Source organism: Microtus pennsylvanicus, chromosome 1 (genome assembly GCF_037038515.1).
Source record: "Microtus pennsylvanicus isolate mMicPen1 chromosome 1, mMicPen1.hap1, whole genome shotgun sequence".
Classification (NCBI taxonomy): Eukaryota; Metazoa; Chordata; class Mammalia; order Rodentia; family Cricetidae; genus Microtus; species Microtus pennsylvanicus.
In genome coordinates this window covers 188,040,971-188,056,802 of record NC_134579.1, presented here as the reverse complement: position 1 = coordinate 188,056,802, position 15,832 = coordinate 188,040,971, and the positions used below count along the sequence as shown (strand labels likewise).

Genomic DNA, 15,832 nt, shown 5'->3' with positions numbered 1-15,832 from the left:
TCATAGAAAAATACATTTTTCCCTGAGTCTTTGAGTCGTCCTGTTTTTAAACTCCTGTGTCACTTAATATTTTGTTTAGGTAAATGTGTTATGCCCATCTAGTGTTATGGGGACATAAACCATAGGTGAACAACGGAAGGACACTACTTTTTCTCCCCGCCTCCTCGTCAACATTTTCTCTTCCCTGTGGCTGTCTACTGATGTCCTTAGCTCATTGTTCATGTGTATAATTTGTCTGTCTGCACATGGAACAAAGCTCTTTGAAATACAATCCTTTGTTAGGGATATTACAGACATTTCTCCCTGCCTATTTCCTTGTTTGTCTCCTGATTTTTTTTTCTTTTGTCATCCTGAAGGTTTTAATTTCTGAGTTAAAAAAGTCTGTGTAGAATCATATATGGCCTAATTTCTCCAACTTAATACATTTAGTCCCTATAATCTCCACCCCAAAGATGCTACATTCTAGAGTTCTTATGAGTACAGTTTCCTATAATGCCCTTCATGGCCAGTCTTCAATTACTGGACCAGGCTTTCTTTTAGACCACCAATCAACTCCCAGATCACAACACAGAGACTTATTATTAGTTTTGAATGTTTGGAATTAGCTTAGCTCTTATTTTAATGTTTCTCTTTATCTATGTTTTGCCTCAGGGCTTTTTCCCTTTCTTTCTGTGTATCTTACTCTCCTGCCATCTCCAAGTCTAGCTGGTGATTGCCTATCATCTGGCCCCAGGCCTGTCCATCTCTTTCTCCCTTATTCTCTCCTTCTTCCTCTTCTAGTTCTTTTTTGAGACTAGAGTTCTTCTAGTTATTCTTTCTGTCTGCCTATCCCTCTCTCTGCCTAGCTATTGGTTGTTCAGCTCTTTATGAGACCAATGAGGGTCCCTAGGCAGGCAAGGTGCAACATTAACACATCTTTTCATAATTAAACAAACACAGCAGAAACAAATGTAACACATCCTTAACATAGGCAGCAGAAACAAATGTACCACACCTTTTACACAGTTAAAGTAAAATTCTACAGCATAAACTAATGTAACACATCTTTGCTTAGTTAAAATAATAATAATATTCCACAATAAACTACCTTTCCCAGAATCCTTTTCTGCACATTTCCTCACGTTGGCTTCCTGTGCCCCACCCACAAACTCTCACTGGATGGAAAGGGGTGGTGGAGGTGTTTGTTATTGTTGTTGGTCTAGTTTTTATGTTGGTTGGTTTGGCAGTTTTCATTTGTCCTGAAGAAGGGGAAACTAACCTGAGAACTATTAGCTAGGTCACCTTCACTTCTCAGAAGTTCTAGAGAGAAGAAAGTACAGAACTCAGGGACAGCAAACCCACAGCACAAGGGCCTGTTACTCATTATGTCCTGAACATATGCCTACAGCTTCTCATTAAAATACCACAGCACAGGCTAGGGAGCTGACTTCATGGGTAAAGTTCGTGCCATGGAAGCCTGAGGTCCTGAGTCTTGAAGTCCTTGAGTCTCACAAGCCATAGGAAAAAGCAGGTTTAGTAGCACAAACTTGTAACCCCAGTGCAGGGAGGAGGAGACAGACAGATATCTAGTACTCACCTGACAGTCAGCCTAGCCTATTCGGTGAACTCCAGGCCAATGAGAAATGCTGTCTCAAAAAAAAAAAAAAGGCCAGCTAGCTGGTGGTGGCACACACCTTTAATTCCAGTACTCAGTACTCAGAAAGCAGAGGCGGGTGGATCCCTGTGAGTTCTGGACCAGCCTGGTCTACAAAGTGAGTTTCAGGACAGCCAGTGCTGTTACACAGTAAAGTTCTGTCTAGAAAAACCAAACCAAATCAAACAAAACAAATCATGTGGACAGCTCCTGAGAAACAGTACCTGAAGTTGATCTCTGGCCTTCATACTTATGCATACACACCTACCCATATGTGTGCACATACATGTGCACCCACATGAACATGCACACCCACAAAAATTAGAGCAGTATCATACACATGGCCATGGCTGTGAAATACTTCCTTATAAAGCTGCTATCATAAATTGTATTCCTCAGAGATTCTCACAGCCATATCTCCCATACAATGCATTTTCTAGAACCATGTTACTCTCTCTCTAAGAAGTGGAGTCTGCTTCCTCTTTTCCTGAGTCTGGGCAGATCTGTGAGTCATTCATAAACAACTGGATGTTCCAGATGTGCTTCTGTTGTTTTCCAAAGCTTGGGTTTGAAAAAAGTATGGTGCACCTTCAACTTTATTGGCACTGAGGTCTTCCACTGCTGGGGAAGCAGTTATGTTAGTCACCATCAAACTGTTAGGAAGGTTAATGGAGATTTCACACACACACACACACACACACACACACACACAGATGATAAATACATACATATAGATAGATACATAGATAGATAGATGGTAGATAGATAAATAGGTAGATGGATAGATGGATGGCTAGATGGATGGATGGATAGATAGATAGATAGATAGATGATAGATAGATAGATAGATAGATAGATAGATAGATAGATAGATAGATAGATGTGAGCATTTTTCAGTACAGATCTAGGTATATGCACACATATATGTTTATATGTATGTTCATATATTTGGATGTGTATATGCATATATGTATATGTGCACTGTATGCTTGCATATGACTGCATATATTTTATATAGGTATATTTATATGCACATATACACATGCATGTAGATACAGAAATAAGTGTCCGTATGTGCATAAATAATATAAGGGTAAAGAAAGAGAGAGAGACCCTCAGTGCCCAGCTGTTCCAGGGTTTTCATTGCCCTGAGCCTTTCCAGCTGTGAGAGATCTTGAACCAGAGTTGCCCAACTAAGACCTTTCTGAATTTCTTACCCACAGAAACTAAGAATGATAAAATATATGTATGTACATATATATTATGATGATATGTATTATACGTGTATATGTACTATTATTATAAGTCACTGATTTGGGGATGTGGTAAATAAACATCTAGGGTGGCCCATTAGACAGTAACAACCAATGGAATCGAGTTAGTTCTCTGTAGATGGCATTATTCCAATTGTGCCACCTTGCATAAGAAGTTTACTGTACAGCCCACCCACACAACCTATTCCAGATGAAAATTAATCTTCTACAAAAATGACATAAGGGTTAGGGAGATGGTTCACCAATAACGAGCACCCCTGCTCCTCCTGAGGACCTGAGCTCAACAATAACACACACTTGCTGCTCCTCCAGAAGACCTGAGCAAGTGCAGTCCCCAGCACCCATGTCAGGCCAACTCACAACCACCTTTAACTCTAATCCGTTACCCTCTTCTCACTCCATGGGCTACCACACACAGAGCATTCATTCACGTAGATGTATATACATGTACATATATAAAAATAATAAATATATTGTTTAACTTGTACTGTCTTTGCATAGAACCCAAGTTCAGTTCCCAACACCCACAGCAGGTGGTTCACAAGCACATGTAACTCTTTTCTAGGGGATCCTATACCTCTAGCCTTCTCAAGGACCTGCACTCACGTGCATAGACTCACACACAGACATATGTGCACATAATTTAAAAGTGACAAAATGAATCTTTAGGGAGAGGCAGGGAGGGGAGCAGAGAAAAATGTAGAGCTCAATAAAAGTCAATAAAAAAAGGATGGGCATATTGAGACATATTTTTAATCCCTGCACTCAGGAGACAATGGCAGGTGGATCTGTGTAAGTCTGAAGCCAGTTTTGCATAACAAGTTCATCTACATGGAAAGTTCCTAGTCAGACAGAGCTACACAATAAAACCCTGCCCCAGAAGAAAGAAACAGACAGACATAGGACTTTAATACTTTCTTCAACCATTCAGTAGCCCTTTCTCTTAGGTATGGCGCTGGCTGTGCTACAGAAAATGATTCTGTGTACCACCACCATATTCTCCCTTCCATGTCATCCCACTGAACCAAACACAAGAACACTGTGGAGGAAAGATAGAGAACTGAGGTCAGTGACAGCAAGAGAAACCAACTTGTCGTCGTCTAGTCCTTTTTAGTCCTCACTTGACGTGATCAGGTAAAACCCTCCATAGCAAGTACCCAGGAGTCACTAGTGTGATGTAAGCCCCTTGCAAGTGTGCAGGGTGTCAATGCCATTTATATTTTTGGTAATCTCAGGGACACTTGCAATTGATCTAACTCGTTCCTGACTCTCTCTCACACCCTCTCCTGCCTTACACATGCCATGCTGAAGGCCTAATATTGCTAGTTATATTTCCCCCTCTCTATCAGGTTCTTCCTGTTAACATTCTTCTCAGAGAATTTAGGCACCCCAGCAGATCAAAGACAGAACAGTTGGGCATTACTTCCAAGAAGGCCAGTCAGGAAGGGCTTTTGTCCTTCCTCATTTGGGAAACAGATATCATCCTGGGAGCTCATTTACTTCTCCTCTACTGACAATCTTGCTGTTGCTTCCACATCAGCTTCACTTACAGAGGCCAAGTTAGAAAAGGCACCATACCCTTTCCGGCTACTATTGTCCCACTGTGACCAAAGCAAAAGATGTTATATGAAACCGGTTACTTCGATGTGAAACATTTGCAGGTTGAAAATGTGCTTGAGGAAGTGGCAAAGAACATAAGACTCACTTCTTACAGACTCCACTGTGGGTTTTATTTTCTATATTAGTTTTTCTCTCAAGTATATTTTGTTTCAAGACAATAACATGAAATTAACTTAAAAATTGAAAGAATCTTCTTTTGAATTTGTTCAACAGTGACTTGATTCAATCATAATGGAAATATCTGGAAGAGATTTGAAAATAAAGGTTATAACCTCAGAAATCATACTAAGGGGTGTGGTGTGTGTGTGTGTGTGTGTGTGTGTGTGTGTGTGTGTGTGTGTTATGCAATGAACACGGGCTAAGATATCATATGCATGAAATTATATCTCTGGACCAAAATAAAGAATAAAAACTATCTAACTGGTGTTGTAATAGGAGCGGCGGGGCTGCGTCCCCAGTACCCCGGCCGCCTGCTAGCTTATGCCCCAAAATAATTACATGCAAACTGTATTCTTTTAAACACTGCTTGGCCCATTAACTCTAGCCCTTACAGGCTAATTCTCATTTCCCGATCAACCCATCTCTAATAATCTGTGTAGCATCAGTCTTACCGGGAAAGATTCAGCATATCTGACCTGGCAGCTTGCTTCATGGCATCTGCCCAGGAGAGGGGAGCATGACCTCTGAGCTCACTTCCTCTTCCTCCCAGCATTCTGTTCTGTTTACTCCTCCCACCTATGTTTTAACCTATGAGGGCAAAGCAGTTTCTTTATTATAATTAACCAATGACCTTCCTCCATCAAACTGGAATCTGGAACCTTCTCATTAGCTAACTAAGATTTAGCATTCAGAACCTAAATGGCTGCTAATAAACCCTTGAACAATATCCTAGAAGACAGATAGATATCAGGATGAGATGATAGATACAATGAGGTAGAAGAGGAAGAAGTTAATTTTATCAACCCCAGCTTATGCCGACCATGTAGCTAAGAGACAGGAGACCAAGGGGCATGCTTCTGAAAGTCAGTTGGGAGCACCATTCAGTACTAACCCACCAAGGTCACATGGGTTTGGAAGCAGAGCTGACTAAAAATGTATTAAAAGGTCCTCACTCTTCTCGCTTTACCTATATGGAAAGTCAAATGCAAGGCAAAAAAGTACACAGCCATAAAGAAGGCCTGGGAATTAAAATAATTAGATGAGGTACTTACACAACTGCAATCATATCTTCATAACTACAAATTAAAACTGAGAGACATTGTAAAGACAAGGAAGCAGACACACATAAAGTGATTTTTAAACCCACCAAAAACTAATGAATTAATTTTAAAGCTATGATTATCAAGTTGAGTATATGTATAATCTATCAACCTATGCATAATGGCATGGTGTTTCATGTAGATGGAATTTTGCACAAGGAATCCAGAAAGATCTGAATGTAAATGATAATTAATAAATCTTGAGGAGATGTATGACTGTGTTTATGTTTTTATTATAAATCTGCCTAAGGAGCCTTTCTGTCAGTGTAGCGTTTGGTTAAAAAAAAAGAGCCTGGATTCAGAGCATGGGTCTGCCTCATACACTATGTGAACTAGATAAAGTTTTGAATTATAAAGCTCCATTTCTATAACTGTGTCACATACACACACACACACACACACACTAATTGGTCTTTATATTTACATTAATACCAAAAATTGTGCATGAATCTATATATTTCATTACCTGACATATCTGAATATTAGAAATTTCCGTAAGGAAAAATATTTAAATTTACAAAGAGTTTCCCTAAAGGTTATGTAAGAATGTGAAAACCAACAGAGGAAAATAACCCCAAAGCAACAAGAAGACAGGAAATTAGAATAAACCCATGAGCTGGAAGTACTTTTTCTCAGAATAAATATTTGCCTTACACTTGCAATATTGCACTAAATGATTATAAATGTCAATTTATTTGGAAGCTAAGTTGCCTAGGATTTAGACCAACAAGTTAAAGTCATGAGTAAATATGCTCCTTCAGCGATTTGAAGCATGGGCTGAAGAGTAATTGGGAAATCGCAAAGAATTATAGAATTATGCTACATTTGTTAAATCTAGTGGATCTGACAGATAACTGTTTACCTCTGAAATTGCCTTCTGGGAAATGAAGAGAACACAGGGTGCATGTACAAAAATCAAATCAAGTTTGGTTAAGAGTTTTTCCAAAGGCAGTGAACTTCTATTTGGAAAGTCATGCATAGCCCGCACCCTGTTATCTCAGAACCACAACTTGCAATATCTGAAAGAATGTGATTTGGAAACAAAGGGTCTCAGACTTCTGTATGACTGGAGCTTTCTAAGGGCTCCCTCTGTGCCCTCGGGTTCAGAGCCATCACTCAGATGAGCCCATCCTGATGTTTTCTTCTGCTCGTCTCCTTGGAGCCTAAAGGGTAGAAGAGCAGACGGTCAGGGAAAGGCCTGGAGATGGCAGATCTCCTGTTTGTGCTACCCAGGATCCTTTGCTGCCCCCACAAGACAATGTCCAGAGGTTCCCCTTGCTTCATCCTCAAAGACCATGATCAAGACATTTCTGTGTCTCTGAAAATTCCAGTCCCTACCCTCTCAGTCCATTCTCAGCTCCACCACTGCAATGACAAGGGCACCATTGGTTCCCCCCTGCTCTCTATTCAATGATAAAAACATTATTGTGCAAGCTGATGAACTTAAGCAGTTGTCCAACTATCTAAAGAAAAGCCTAATATCGGTCCTAAAAGACAATTTTCAGAAACACATGAGGTGCGTCATCTCAATTTATAAATGTTTAGTATTGTTTGTTGTAAGGGTGGGGGTACCTGTGGAGATCAGAAGAGGGTCTCAGATATCCTGAAGTTGGAGCTATGGGTAGTTGTGAGTTAAGAACCAGACTCAGGTTCTCTACAAGAGCAATAAGTACTGGTAACCGCTGAACCACCTGTCTAGCTCCCATCTCAACTTTCATGGCTTCCCTCACCGAGGCAAATTCCACTCTAAGTTCATCAATCATTAGAAAAATAGATGCCTATTGCAACTTCTCCAATCAACAAATTCGTACTATCTAACCTGATTTTGAGCAAACCTTCAGGAGTCTGTTAATCCTGCCTTCCATCAGTCTCTTCCTGTTACGCCTTGCCTCTATAGTGCAACTGTTTCCTCAGAGATTGAAACATTCCATTCTGCAGGAAAGTTCCTTAAGCAGGAAGGAAAACAACTCCAAGTAACTTCCGGAAGCCCCTGAAACTGAACAAATTCACTACACACACATACACACACACACACACACACACACACACACACACACACACCACCAGAGTAAGCAGTAAAAGCCGAGAGTTCCTCTCAGAGGACAAAGTAGAAACCTGTTGTGCACTATGTTCCAGCTTTGTGAGCTGTCACCCCCACTGGGGTATAACTGGGAAACGTAGCTGTCTCTGAGTCACTTCTGCTCCGGTAAGTAGCCCCTCACCGATATTCCTATAAGTAACCCCAATAAAATTCATGCTTCACCAAATAGAACTTTGGTGGTCTTCATGTTTTCATCTGCCCTGGGATCACTATCTGGGGTGAGTAGCTGCGTGTGTTGCGTCCCCCAGGAAAAATTTTGTCACACGACACCCCCTACAGTTGTGCATCAGATCACAACTTCAGCATGGCCACCTCTATCCCTCAACCAGTTCCAGCTAATTCTGGGCGGCTGAGGCCGATCTTCCCTGAGATTGTCCCCAGGAAAAGCATCCCAACTGCAATGCTGGCTGCTCCCTGGGAGTGGAGGAGTGGAATACATGAGGTAGAGTTCTGTAAACAATGAGCTTGGTGGAAAGGCTGTTGGAGGGCTCTCTAGCAAGCCCAAGCATTTCAGACAAGTCTTGTTGTTCCTCCTTCCCTCTCCCTTGCTAAACCGTTAGATTACCTTCTTAAAGCTAGCTCCCAAGGTCCATTCCCTTATTTGACCACTGACTCATTCCTGAGACTGATCATCAAAGTACAACTATAAATTCATTATTTGGCTACACTGGGCTAACCTGTCCAATCAGGACTTACCAACTCACCCTAGTACAGACTCCCTCACCCCTCCTTTCTTCTTAAAGCCCACTTCTTTAAAAAAAAAATCTGCTGCCTACTGTCTACCTTTGCCTGATCCAGAGGTACTGCCCCATTTCTTGCTCCTCGAGGGTAATAAATTTCCTTTGTGCTGAGAACTTGGTATCTAGGTGTGTCCTGTGCCAACTCTGAGGGACTCCCCCATAACCCCTTCTTATATCTCCTCAAAAAAAGCAACCTTCTGGGAGAAGTGATTTTCATAGGAACTGGGGAGCAGAAGACTTGCAATTAAGTTATGGGGAAAAGTATGAATTTAATGTTCAGAACATTTTCTCACTGCCTCATGCTGTTCAACCCATTTCAAAGAACAAAAACTGAACTGGAATGTTTCCAAGCTCTGGGTTATAGAAGGCAGAGAACTCAATCCTTCCAGCCCTCTTTGACATTTAAATCTTACTCTGATCTCGACTTTTAACTTCTGATCAAACCTTCCGTTCTGTCTTCAAATATTTCAATTAGAAAGAACCCTTTAATGTTTCACTTTTGCCTCAACTCTGGAATTATTGCCAAAGTGGGTATTCAAGGACTCATTTCCAAGAACACTTCTTGGAGGACACCCACACCTTGTGCCGAAGCCATCTGAGTTATTCCTATATGCCTCTGGTGAACAACCAACCCTGGATGTTGAAGCACCCACTGTGGTTACTGACTTTGACAACCCTTTTGTTGTTGTTCAAGTTAGTGGTTTTCAAAGTCTGTGACATGTTTTAGGACTGGAAAATACCCTTAGCAGAGCTTCCATTGGGACCCAAAAGGGTAACTTGTGGCTTGCTGGACTACATCAGGAAGCGGTTTCTGTCATTTCTGGTGTCAGCAGAGAAGTTAGGGAAAGTGAAAGGTTAGGGGTGGTGAGAGCATGCTCTCTGGGTTCCTCAGTGACCATCACCACTTCCTTTTCTTCTTCTCTGCTCACTTCTTATCTTCCTCAAGGATTCTAGAGATGGACCAGAGTTATCCAAGTTACTCTGGAATCTTATTTTCCATGTCTCTGAATGGGTTTATCTATGTTTGTTTATTTAATTGTGAGTTCATATCAGCTGAATGATGTATCTCCTTCCCACCTCCAGGCAAATGATAGAGCCTGTCTCCAAAAAATAAGGTAGAAATCAGCTGAGGAACCATACCCAAGGTTGACCTCTGGCTCCACATGCATGTATGCCTACACACAGATACACACATGTACACACACATGTACACAGTTGTAAGCATCATATCCAGTGATAGAGTATACATTCCAAAATGTTAAAAGAAAAAGCAATGTAAAATATGCTGAAAGCCATTATTTTATACACTAACTAAAAAAACTAATTTTCAAAGATAGGGGGAAAAAAGAACATGTGTCAAGCGTTATATTTAGCTCATAAATTAATGAGACAATAGTAAGATGTTTAAACAGGTTCAAAGAGCATTTGTGAGGCCGGCATTAACAGACAATTTAATGAAGGAATATTAGGATAAGATTACTGGGTTAGAAGCAAAATTGGTTACTGTCTAAGAAGGCAATGAACCACAACTTTTAGGATTATCAACACATGTGCACACAAGCACACATCACCAACTCTCTACATTATAGGCATTGCCAGTGTCTTGACCCAAATCTCCCAGTTAACTTTTCTGCACCTACAGAGTTGGAAAATTGCCAAGGCCACAGAAAAATCGATGCTGCCTTGTCTTTAAAAGATGCCTGTCTCTTTTTTCTGTTTACAAGGTTCAGGTAATTGTTCTGAGTGCTGTATAAACTGCATGAATTAACACATGCAAGGTACACAGAGAGCATTCACAGCAATCACTAATGGTCATCATAAATACCTCCTAGCTATATTTTGAGATCTTTTGATTATAAATTAAAGCCATTCTTTTTGTGTTTTGTTATTGCTTTGGGGACCAGGTCTCAAGGATCCTAACTTGGCCACCAAATCACTATATAGCAGAAAGTTGAACTCCGGATCCTTCTGCCTCCACCTCCGGAGTTCTGAGATCACATGCCATGTGCCACCATACTTTCTTTTCTGTGGTGCTAGGAACCACACCCCGGACTTCGTGCTCCACATTCTACAAACCGGGACATGTCTCTAGCCATTTTCTAATGCAGTCATCTGTGCTGTTGGACACTGAGAAAAGTAATCACAGACTCGAGTCCTTTCTTACAGAGGGCAGAGAAACATTTGTGAAAAAAATCTTTCCCTTCTCTTTGTCTCTAGAACACCATGGGCTTGGAGGTGAAAATCAACACCTTCCAATGACAAAATTTCAAAGATTTTGACCACTTGAGCCGAGATTGGGGCATGCCAATGAGCAGGAGGTGTGGGGGGGAGAGCCTTTTAGAGTGCTTATTATGAGCAGCAAAACAAATGGATTTGAACGGAGCTCAATAGGGGCCCATGAGTAAGTTTCTCCAGAAACGAGATGGAAATTAGCTGTTTGAGGCTCATAATTACCATTGATCATGTCTCTCTCACTTCCTTTATTTAATGTTTTGTCCAATTATGTTGTTTTAATAAATTTACAGCATATTGCGGTAGTTCTCACAGCTTCTCTTGCAGCTTTCAATCCTCCCAACTCTGTGTTCGCTAAAAAGTCTTACATTTTTTTTTTAGCTCTGGTTAGTCTGCTGCAATAATTTCAAGAACCCTCATGCAAAGAGGTTTGGCAAGTCTCCTTTGTATTTCAGGGTCTTTACAAAGGATTATGGGCTTAAAAATGTCTGTTTTCCAATTTCCATTATAAACATCAGTTGCAAGAAATAATCCTCAAAGAAGGTTGGCTAAAGGTTAAGCAGACTATTTGCTTCAATTGTTCTTAACACTTCAGCAAAATAGACTGCTAAGATTCTAATTAGAGTTTTGGGTGCCCTCCCTTAAAGAAAATGTGCATGTGCTCACACATACAACAGCTATGGTCTAGGCTGGTTATTGGACACTAAAATCCATCCACGGGTTGGCTGAACTTATCTTAAGAACTGCTGTTTTGGTATTGTTTGCTTAACCTTTTATTACGCAGAATTCCAAACACGCCTAAGAATAAACAGAATAGTCTTTAACAGACTTTCATATGCAAACCCTCCAACCCCCACACTCACCGGCCCCATGTCAGATCTGTGTCCTTTCCAGCATATTGAATCTGTGCTTAAACCAAGTTCAATGAATAACTGTGAATCTGAAACACATGAGATGTATGCAATTACATATGTGTGTGTATGTATATATGTGTGTGTGAGAGAGATCTGTGTATATATAAGTATATGCATATATGCAGGCATATGCATACATGATATTAGACAGCTTTCACCCAAATGTTACTTAAGCATGATTATAACACTGCAATCTCTTGATAAATATTCAAGTAATCCCTAGAAAAGCCCTTTTATTTTCTACCTCTTACATGTTTGTTGAGGATATTGCCCACTCCAGACCATCTAGTCCCTCCAAGGCTCATCACTGTACTTCTAAAATACTTCCTTGGGAATATCCTATGAACCCCCACTTGATCTTTATCTGTGCAGCTTCTTGTGGGTAGTTTAAGTAACTGTTACAATTGTATCATTTCATTGTCACTGTGCTTCCATGCCTTTCTGGCGCATGAGATGATTTGGGGCATGATTATTATGTATCATGTTACTTCATTGATCTTTGATCTAATTCCTAGAATTCTAGTCTTGTGTCTTTTGCATCATCTCTCTGTAACTGTGTGTGACTGGGTGTGATGATGCTGCATTTTCCTTTCTAATGTGTCTTTCCATAAGTCAACTTCACCTCTCATATCATTGACCAGAAATTTCTGAATTTCAGAGTGCTATTGAAGGAAATGCATGGAGGAAGGTAGAACTGACTCCTACAGGTTGTCTTCTGATTTGCACATGTGCACACTGGCTTCTACACACACACTAAATAAATAAATAAATATTTTTTAAAAATTAAAAAAATCCTCTATGTTTTGTTTCTTAATGATAATATTTACATTTTAACATGGCTTTCCAGGTCTCATGGTTCAGGCCTTCAAATTCAGCTAGTCAAGAGGCTAAGGCCTGAGGATTACAAGAGTCAAGCCCTGCCTACACTACAGAATGACCTCAAGGCAAACCTGGGCAAGCCTATATCAAAATTAATATGGACAGCAGCTTAGCCAAGACAGATCACTGGCCTGGCATGTGTGAGACTCACCGTTCTGTCTCCCAGTGCTAGAATGTATGTATGTATATATGTATGTATGGATGGATGGATGGATGGATGAATAGGTGGATGGATAGAATTTTCGGAATCTCAATCTCTCTCTCTCTCCCTCTCTCTCTCTCTCCCTGTGTCTTTAACTTCTCCAGTCTACCTCTTTTTCCTACTAAAGAGGAAAAACAACCAATTTCATTTCTGTCTTAGTATTAGCTGATAAACAAAACACTGTGAATATGGAGGTTTAAAGAACAAACATTATTTCTCATGGTTCTGGAAATTGGGTTCAGGATGCCAGCAGGTTCGAGCTCTTGGGGACGACCCTTGCTTTCATAAGATACTGTGTATGGTGGTGGAAGAGGCTCGAGGCAGGAGTATTACTATGAATTTGAGATCAGCCTTGACTCCATAGTGAGTTCCAGACTTGCTTGGGCTACAGAGCAAGACCCTGTCTCAAAACAAAGGTTGGGGGAAACTCTGGGATTCATTGTATGAGAAATGGGATGATGCTAGCACTACCATGATCCCCAAAGATCCTGCCCCATTTATCATCACACTAGGGTAAGGATTTCATTGTGTGGTATCCGTGACTTCATTGCCAGGATAATCATCCACCCACTCTACCAAAGTGACCTCAGCAATGCTGCTGAACCCCACCAGTTCTCAGACGACACCCTACTTGTCCTCTAAGCTGTGACGTCCCACATTCTGACTCATCCTCTCTCTGTATAAACTCGCTTCTTTCAGCTTCCCCAGTTCTAGACTTTAGACTTGCTATTCTTCCTTGACCTATGTCCACTTCTAAAGGACTTATCACTAATTTTTATAAGTTAATAGCTTCTGTTCATCCTCCATCCTGGGGCTTAGCAATTGGGGGATTCAACATAGACTTGTTTGAATAAATATTCTAAGGTATAACACTTTTTAGTAGCAGTCATGTGTGCTTGAGTCTCCTTGCTCACAGTTTTTCTATCTCTGTAAAAAAAAAACATGAGTGGAATTACATGTAAAATCTGAACAAGAAATGATCTATGAGCAATTCAAAATATAATAGTTCCTATATATAGTAGAATAAGACCCAAAATACTAAAGCTAAGAAATCTCTACATGCCAGCCAATAAACACTTTAAAATATGTTTACCATCCTTAACTGCCTAGAAATGCAAATTAAAACTACTTCGAGATTCCATCTCACCAAGTCAGAATGGCTACCATAAAGAAAACAAATGTAGGAAAGAAGGATTCTTATTTACCTTTGCTGCGGATAAATACGGTGCAGCAGTTGATGGTGCAATAATGTGGGAATCAGAGGGGGCCCAGAATGTAAAAATAGAACTAGCAGATAAGCCGCCTAAATTACTCCTAGACATAGTGTAATGATTTCAGCCACAACAAGGCTGATACTTCCAGGTTCTGGAGGCCATGCATGTGCAGACTAGCCCTCAGGAATGGCCCCCTGGGATGTTAAAGGTCCCCTGTGATCCACATGCAGTGTGGATTACATCATGACTCAGCTAAGCCCTTTCATGCATGCACGGTTGCATCATCCACGTGTGACTTAGCTAAGCCCTTGCGTGCATGCATGGTTGCATCATCCACGGGTGACTTAGCTAAGCCCTTGTGCACATGCGTGAGCCCCATCATCTGAGTAATATGTAGCCGTATCAACCCCCTGAACACATGCGCTAGGCAGCTTTTAAGAGCTGGATGTGTCATTTTACTCTCTCTCTTCTGCACACTGACTTCCCCAGGCCTGTGCACGCCCCCTCTAATAAACTCCTAAGCAGGCTTCTTGCGTGTTCTGTGTTTCCTTCTCACTCGTGCCAGGTAACTTCACATAGACATACAGGAATGCTGTATCTTAGCACAGAGGTTCTTCCACATCCATGTTCATCGCTGCTCTGTTGACAACAGTAAGGAAATAGAATCAGCCTGGATATCTATCAGTAGATGAACAGATAAGGAAAATGTGGTACATAACCCAACAGACTATTATTTGATAGTAGGAATATGTGAAATCTGAAGGACAATGGACGTGGAAATCATCTTTGTGAATTAGGCGAATCAGGCTCAGAAAGACAAGTACTGCACATTCCCTTTCCCATGTGGGTCCAAGCTCCTAACTTTGATATGTGTATGTTTATGTGGCAGTGCAGGAAATGGGACGCAGCCCATGGGAGAAGGAGAAAGGGACTTGAAGAGAGAGATCTGGGGAAAGTAATACATTTGATATGTGTCGGAGACCATCTCCAACAAGTATAGCACTTACCAGGGTTAGAGAAATTAGTAAAGAGAACAAAGATGTGAGTGAAAATAATAAAACAGAATATAAGATAGTACCAGGAGGGAGTTCTAGTGAATACTGAAATTTGCCCTTATTTAATTTCCCATACACTTTTATACTCCAATAGAAAATGGGGAAGAAGGCAAAAGACTGCTCTAACATGATACAAAGGGCAACCAGAACTTGCTTCAATACTTGAGACATCAAGTCATTAATTATTGAGGAAAACATTCTGTTGTTTAGGCAGTGAACCCACCCTAGACCAAGTATCCTGAAGGCAGCCACTCCCTAGGTCAAATTTCTAATTCTAAAGAAGGAGCAGAAGCATGTTTGAATTCTCTGACCTTTGGTCAGAGTGGAGTGGATCTACCTGAATGGGCCATCTTGACGTCCAAGACACAAAGCAACCACACCCTAAGTCAGGGTGTGTAACCACACTCGTGTTAACGACTTTGGGCAAGCAGAAACCCTCTGATCTTCAGACAAGGTGGAAATAGGGTCATATTTTGGGGCCCCCACAGTTATGAAAGTGGAAGACAGAATGCAGAGAATGGGAGAAGGTAAGTGGAGATAATATTGCAGTGAGATGGGGAGAAAGTGGAGTGGGTCAACCAAAACTGAACACGTATACAAGTGTCATAAGAAGCCTGATACTTTGTAAACTAATCAAAAAGTAAAAATGAAAAGAATATAAACAAATCCTACATGCCATCAAATACACCTTATGTCTCAAACAATTCAG

The 15,832-nt window shown here is 40.8% G+C and overlaps 1 long non-coding RNA gene across 1 annotated transcript in view; it reads right to left on the bottom strand.

Moving 5' to 3' along the window:
- LOC142834671 (uncharacterized) overlaps positions 1-14,099 on the bottom strand; it is a 46,459-nt gene extending 32,360 nt beyond the window's left edge. Inside the window, exon 1 of the long non-coding RNA XR_012907662.1 lies at positions 14,060-14,099. This is a non-coding gene — a long non-coding RNA (uncharacterized LOC142834671). The remainder of the gene's footprint in view (positions 1-14,059) is intronic.
- Positions 14,100-15,832: the final 1,733 nt, after the last annotated feature.